Source organism: Elaeis guineensis, chromosome 5 (genome assembly GCF_000442705.2).
Source record: "Elaeis guineensis isolate ETL-2024a chromosome 5, EG11, whole genome shotgun sequence".
NCBI classification, from domain to species: Eukaryota; Viridiplantae; Streptophyta; class Magnoliopsida; order Arecales; family Arecaceae; genus Elaeis; species Elaeis guineensis.
The window spans coordinates 102,330,977-102,337,974 of record NC_025997.2 but is presented as its reverse complement, the minus strand read 5'-3'; positions in this window follow the sequence as shown (position 1 = coordinate 102,337,974).

The window sequence follows — 6,998 nt, the reverse complement described above, 5'->3', positions numbered from 1 at the left end:
TTCATCCATCTTGAGGAAATACAAAAGGGGATTCTTCATTTGAGTAAAGTATTTTTATTGTTATATTCGCTCATTTAAGGAGCTGTTATTGTATTAATTTGTGCTTTAAATTGTCTTACTCTTTGTGAGTAATTGTTCTTGTTTTTGGAGGGTTTCCAAAACAAGGGAAGGTTGATCCGAACCTGAAATCGGAGTGTTTTTGGGTTGGCTTGTACCCGAGAAACAAGTGGACTAGCTTGGGATAGCTAGTGTCGGAGTTTCCGACGTTTGTATTCGGGTTGAATACAAGTATAGTGGATTGAAATTCCCAAGTAGGAGCTTGGGGAGTGGATGTAGGTGCAAGGTTGGCACCGAACCACTATAAATCCTTGTGTTTGTGGTGTGCTTTATTGTTTCTCTTTATTTCTTTATTATATCCTTGCATTCTTGCTTTAGGAATTAATCTTGAATTAAAGTCTTTCTTCTCAATTCATCATAAGTAATTAGTTAAGCTTAAAATTTTTAAAAACCCAATTCACCCCCCCCTCTTGGGTTGCATAGCTGGGCAACAGAAGGTCTCAGACCTCAGGGGCAGGAGTTGGAGAGCTCGACGTTACTGGAAGGGGGCTGCGGCAGCAGTGGTAGCGGGAGAGGGACCGGCCTCATCTTCAGACTCCTCACCCAGGAAGCTGAGGTCGAGCTCCAAAAATTTTTTGGCCACCTTCTCTTGGCAGAGCTCGAACCCCTTGATGAACGCCTCCTGGCCAAATTGGACATTCTGGTCCCTCATCTCTGCGGAGGTCTTGAATTCCTCTATTGCAAGAACCCTGGCCTCCGAGATCAGGACTGAAATCTGCTCAGCCAAGTTGGCGACCTCGGCCTCTGCCTTTCTCACCGTCTCCTCCAAGGTCTGCTTCTCCTCCTCCCGGGCTTGTTTCTCTCTTTCCAGGGCCTCTTGGAGGGCGACTACTTCGACTGTCTTTTCTTTGATGCGAGCGACCTCGGCCCGACAATGCTCCTCCACCTGGACGGCATCCCTCCTCGCCCGGTTCGTTGCCTCGATATTGGCGAGGAGCTGGTGCCCAATCTGCAAGGGCGACAAGGGGATCAGAACAAGGGTCGAATAGTCGGTTAAATGAAGATTTGTTTACCTCGAGGAAGGACCCTAGGGAGTCCCAAACTCGCTACTTCAGGATCGACGCGGTCGATCCTCTCGACGACTTCGGCAGGATGCAGCCGTCGATCAACCGCCTGATCAAGTCCCTGTCATTGAAGGGATTCTCTGGCTCCTCTTCGAAACTGAGGGACTCGTCAGTGGTGGCTCGATGGCTATTCATCCTGCGGGCCACCAACTTCCTTCTCTTCCCCCTCTCGACTACGGACGCCTCCATGGAGCGGACCCCCAAAACGGGAGCCCAGTCGGTGGACTCCTCAAAGAAGCCTGGGGGGCTGTAGGTTCGGCGTCCGAGGGAACATCGATCGCTGGTGCCGCTTGGATGGGTGCGGCCAAGCTCGACTCTCCATCCTGGCCCTCTTTGCCGATCCAGAGGCCACGGCACCTTTTCTTTTGTGGGCCTTGAGGCCCCTAGCAAGCATCCGTGCTGCTTCGACGTCCATTCCTTAAAAAAAAAAAAAAAAAAAAGAGAGAAAGGGGGGAGAGATCAGAAATCAATAATGGAATGAAAAAGGAGTGGCACAAAAAAAAAAGAGAAAAAAAAAGAGAAAGAAGAAGAGAGAAGAATAAAAAGAGAAAGAAGAAGGACAGAAGAAAAGAAGAGAAAGGAAAAGATGAAGTACTCGCAGGATCCTAGGGGCTCAGGCCGATATTGAATAAAAATTGCTCCCTCAGAAGGTTGGGAAGGGAAGGAGCGGAATAGGCGAGAAGCTTCCGGGCAGCCTGGAGGTCGTCCTCCCCCAGGTTGGGGGCCCGACGGACAGAATCCCTCAGAGAGCCCCAAGGGGGGCAGGCCCAGCCTCAGGGTCGGGCAGTGGACGAAGAGGTATTTCTCCTTCCAGTTATAGATTGAAGAGGGGGCACCTTTCAGCAACCCCTTCTTGCCGAACTGAGGGGAGAAATACCACCAGTCCTTCGTCGAATGATGACACTTGAAAGTATAGAAGTGCCTAAACAGAGAGAGGGACGGTCGGACCTCGACTACGTGGAAAAGGGAGAGAAACCCTATCAAAAACCTAAAAGAATTCGGAGCAACAGAAGCCAAAGAGATGTCTAAGAAGCGAAAGAAGGCGACAACAAAGGACGGAAGCGAAAGTTGGAGTCCGGCACGGAACACCTCCTGATACAGGCAAAAACGATCGGGTGGGGAAGTGCTAGCCCGGTCGGAGGGGCCAGGCAGCTCCAGGTCGTACTTCGGAGGAACTCCATACTGAACCCTTATCAGAAGGAGTTCATCCAGAGTCAGAGAGCATGGAATGGCATCCAGCGCAAAAATCGAGTGAAGCCCAGCCCCAGATGCGGGTTCATCTACAGAACGAGGGACCTGGGGGGTTGAGGCGGAAGAACTCCCAGAACCGCTGGGAGCGGAAGAGCCGGAAGATATTTCGAAAAACTTCGAATGAAGACTCTAAAGATCCTGAAGAAGACGGACAGGACAAAGGACGAGAGGTCATAGGAGACTAACTCAGAGGAATACAATAGAGAAAAAAAAATGGCAAAGAAAAGGCCCCTAAGTGGCGGGAAGAAAGACGAAGGTTCTGGGACTAACCTAGATCGCTCTGAGGGATGTAGAGGGGTGAGGACAGGGACGACTCGAAGGGCGCCTATGGCCCGAGAAGTTGCCAAGAGAAACAGGGCTCTCGAAGAAAGGGCAGATACTGATAGAACTTTGAAGCGGAATAGGGCCCCTAAAGGTGGAAGGATGGGTTTAAATAGACCCTGGGATTCGGCGCCATAATGATCGCGAATCCCCCAGGCCGGCCCACACTTGACACGTGTCCCACTCGCCATGGTAGGTGGCTAAAAGCGGCTGACGGTTGGCAGGGCCATTATTGCACCGTATCTGGGCCAGTGTACCAGCAAAAATTTTGAAGGGTCCCTTCGTATCGCCCCGATTCAAAAAGACTCCAGCACGTGCACATTTAATGCCAAATATCTGGGGGCGATCGTGCGCAGGATTCGAGGGGACAACTTCGGCTATACCAATCTCTCTGTACTTTCTTCATTCAAAATTCAAACTCGAAAGTAGGGGTCTGGTGTTGGGTATAAAATACCCTCAGCCAAAGTTCTCAGCGAAATTGACCCTTGCAGGCTCCGTCCCCGACTTCAACAGCAGGAAGACTCCGCCTGGACTCCTACGGGAGCTGGGCTCCGTCACCAACTTCAACTGCAGGAAGACTCCGCTCGGACTCATACGAGAGTCGGGCTCCGTCACCAACTTCATCTGCAGGAAGACTCCGCCCGGACTCCTACGGGAGCCGGGCTCCGTCACCAACTTCAACTGCTGGTAAGCTTCGTCCGGACTCCTACGGGAGCCGGACTTCGCACCTGACTTTAATTGTAGGAAGAATCCGCCCAGACTCCTACGGGAGCCGGGCTCCGTCACCAACTTCAACTGTAGGAAGACTCCGCCCGGACTCCTACGGGAGCCGGGCTCTGTCACCAACTTCAACTGCAGGAAGACTCCGCCCGGACTCCTACGGGAGCCGGGCTCTGTCACCGACTTCAATTGCAGGAAGACTCCGCCCGAACTCCTATGGGAGCCGGGCTCCGTCACCAACTTCAACTACTGGTAAGCTCCGTCCGGACTCCCACGGGAGTCGGACTTCGCACCCGACTTCAACTGCAGGAAGACTCCACCCGGACTCCTACGGGAGCCGGGTTCTGTCACCAACTTCAACTGCAGGAAGACTCCGCCCGGACTCCTACGGGAGCCGGGCTCCGTCACCAACTTCAACTGCAGAAAGACTCCGCCTGGACTCCTATGGGAGCCAGGCTCCGTCACCAACTTCAACTGCAGGAAGACTCCGCTCGGACTCCTACGGGAGCCGGGCTCCATCACCAACTTCAACTGCAGGAAGACTCCTCCCGGACTCCTACGGGAGCCGAGCTCCGTCACCAACTTCAACTGCTGGTAAGCTCCGTCCGGACTCCTACGGGAGCCGAACTTCGCACCCGACTTCAACTGCAGGAAGACTCCGCCCGGACTCCTACGGGAGCCAGGCTCCATCACCAACTTCAACTGCAGGAAGACTCCACCCGGACTCCTACGGAAGTCGGGCTCCGTCACCAACTTCAACTACAGGAAGACTCCGCCCGGACTCCTACAGGAGCCGGGCTCCGTCACCAACTTCAACTGCTGGTAAGCTCCGTCCGAACTCCAATGGGAGCCGGACTTCGCACCCGACTTCAACTGCAGGAAGACTCCGCCCGGACTCCTACGGGAGCTGGGCTCCGTCACCAACTTCAACTGCAGGAAGACATCGCCCGGACTCCTACGGGAGCCAGGCTCCGTCACCAACTTCAACTGCACGAAGACTCCGTCCGGACTCCTACGGGAGCCGGGCTCCGTCACCAACTTCAACTGCAGGAAGACTCCGTCCGGACTCCTATGGGAGCCGGGCTCCGTCACCAACTTCAACTGCAGGAAGGCTCCGCCCGGACTCCTACGGGAGTCGGGCTCCGTCACCAACTTCAACTGCAGGAAGACTCCGCCCGGACTCCTACGGGAGCCGGGCTCCGTCACCAACTTCAACTGCAGGAAGACTCCACCCAGACTCCTACGGGAGCCGGGCTCCGTCACCAACTTCAACTGTTGGTAAGCTCCGTTCGGACTCCTACGGGAGCCAGACTTCGCACCCAACTTCAACTGCAGGAAGACTCCGTCCGGACTCCTACGGGAGCTGGGCTCCGTCACCAACTTCAACTGCAGGAAGACTCCGTCCGGACTCCTATGGGAGCCGGGCTCCGTCACCAACTTCAACTGCAGGAAGACTCTGCCCAGACTCCTACGGGAGCCGGGCTCCGTCACCAACTTCAACTGCTGGTAAGCTCCGTCCGGACTCCTACGGGTGCCGGACTTCGCACCCAACTTCAACTGCAGGAAGACTCCGCCCGGACTCCTACGGGAGCCGGGCTCCATCACAAACTTCAACTGCAGGAAGACTCCACCCAGACTCCTACGGGAGCCGGGTTCCGTCACCAACTTCAACTGCAGGAAGACTCCGCCCGAATTCCTACGGGAGCCGGGCTCTGTCACCAACTTCAACTGTTGGAAGACTCCACCCAGACTGCTATGGGAGCCGGGCTCCGTCACCAACTTCAACTGCAGGAAGGCTCCTCTCGGACTCCTACGGGAGCCGGGCTCCGTCACCAACTTCAACTGCAGGAAGGCTCCTCTCGGACTCCTACGGGAGCCGGGCTCCGTCACCAACTTCAACTGCAGGAAGACTCCGCCCGGACTCCTACGGGAGCCGGGCTCCGTCACCAACTTCAACTGCAAGAAGACTCTGCCCGAACTCCTACGGGAGCCGGGCTCCGTCACCAACTTCAACTGCAGGAAGACTCCGTCCGGACTCCTACGGGAGTCGGGCTCCATCACCAACTTGAACTGCAGGAAGACTTCGCCCGGACTCCTACGGGAGCCGGGCTCCATCACCAACTTCAACTGCTGGTAAGCTCCGTCCGGACTCCTACGGGAGCCAGACTTCGCACCTGACTTCAACTGCAGGAAGACTCCACCCGGACTCCTACGGGAGCTGGGCTCCATCACCAACTTCAACTGTTGGTAAGCTCCGTCCGGACTCCTATGGGAGTCGGACTTCGCACCTAACTTTAATTGCAGGAAGACTCCGCCCGGACTCCTACGGGAGCCGGGCCTCATCCTCGATTTCAACTGCCGGTGAGCTCCGCCCAGACCCCTACGGGAGCCAGACTTCGCCCCTTGCTGTGACTGAAGGAAGACTCCATCCGAACTCTTGCGAAAGTCGGATTCCGAGCTCCTCTTGGACAGATGGCTAACTACCTCTCTCCGCCAGACACTCCAGTCGGACATCAGCCGGCAAACCTTCGCCCCCTGGCGTGCTACAGTAACGACCGCGATTCTGCTCCATTCCCTGCGGCAGATTCCACGCGGCTCCATCACCCCACAACCCTGCTCCACCTCCTGCGACAGATTCCACGCGGCTCCATCACTCTCTGGCAGGCCGTAATAATGGCCACGATCCTGCTCCACTTCCTGCGACTGATACCACGTGATTCTTCTATCCTCTGGCAAGTTGCGACAACGGACGTCGCTCCGCTTCTCGTGGCAGACTCCACGTCGCACGCTCCGGTAATAGCCACGGGTCCACCCCACTACTCTCCGCAACAAACTTTTTCTGACTATGGGCGGCCCACTGCCAGACGGTTACGGCATCACCATCAGTTTGTTGCCCCCTCCGCCTATAAAAGGGGGAACCCCAGATACGTTATGGGATAAGCTCTCATTTTTACCTAGAAACTCTGCTAAAATTTCCGTTCGAGCACTCCATTCTTGTTGAGGCAGAGAACTGACTTGTGCATCGGAGGGTCTTGCCGGAGCAACCCCACCTCCGATTTAGACTCCTTTTGCAGGTCCCGGCGGTTACCGCGACTCCCTCGACTCCAGCTTCTCCGGCGCAAGCGGATTTTTGCACCAACAAGAACTTTTTTCTTTCTTTCTCTTCTCTTTCTTTTCTCCCTCTTCTTAAAAAAAAAATCTGAACCACACACATTAGGGTTTGCATTGATACATGCACGATAGGAGATCTCTTTATCTTGATCTAGTTGAATCTAATCCTAAAATTGAATGGCTGATCTACGTTAAACCTGAAAATCAAATGGCTAAAAATTTTGAAGAACCACTTAGGCAGATGAAGGAATATTTTATTTTTTTCACCTATAATCCATCGACTTATATCCACTTACCTGATATTCCTGCAAATCATTATGAGATCAAATCGACTACAATCCAGATGCTCCTATCTTTCTATGGGAACACCAACGAAGATCCTTACAAGCATCTAGATGAGTTTTTAGAAATCTA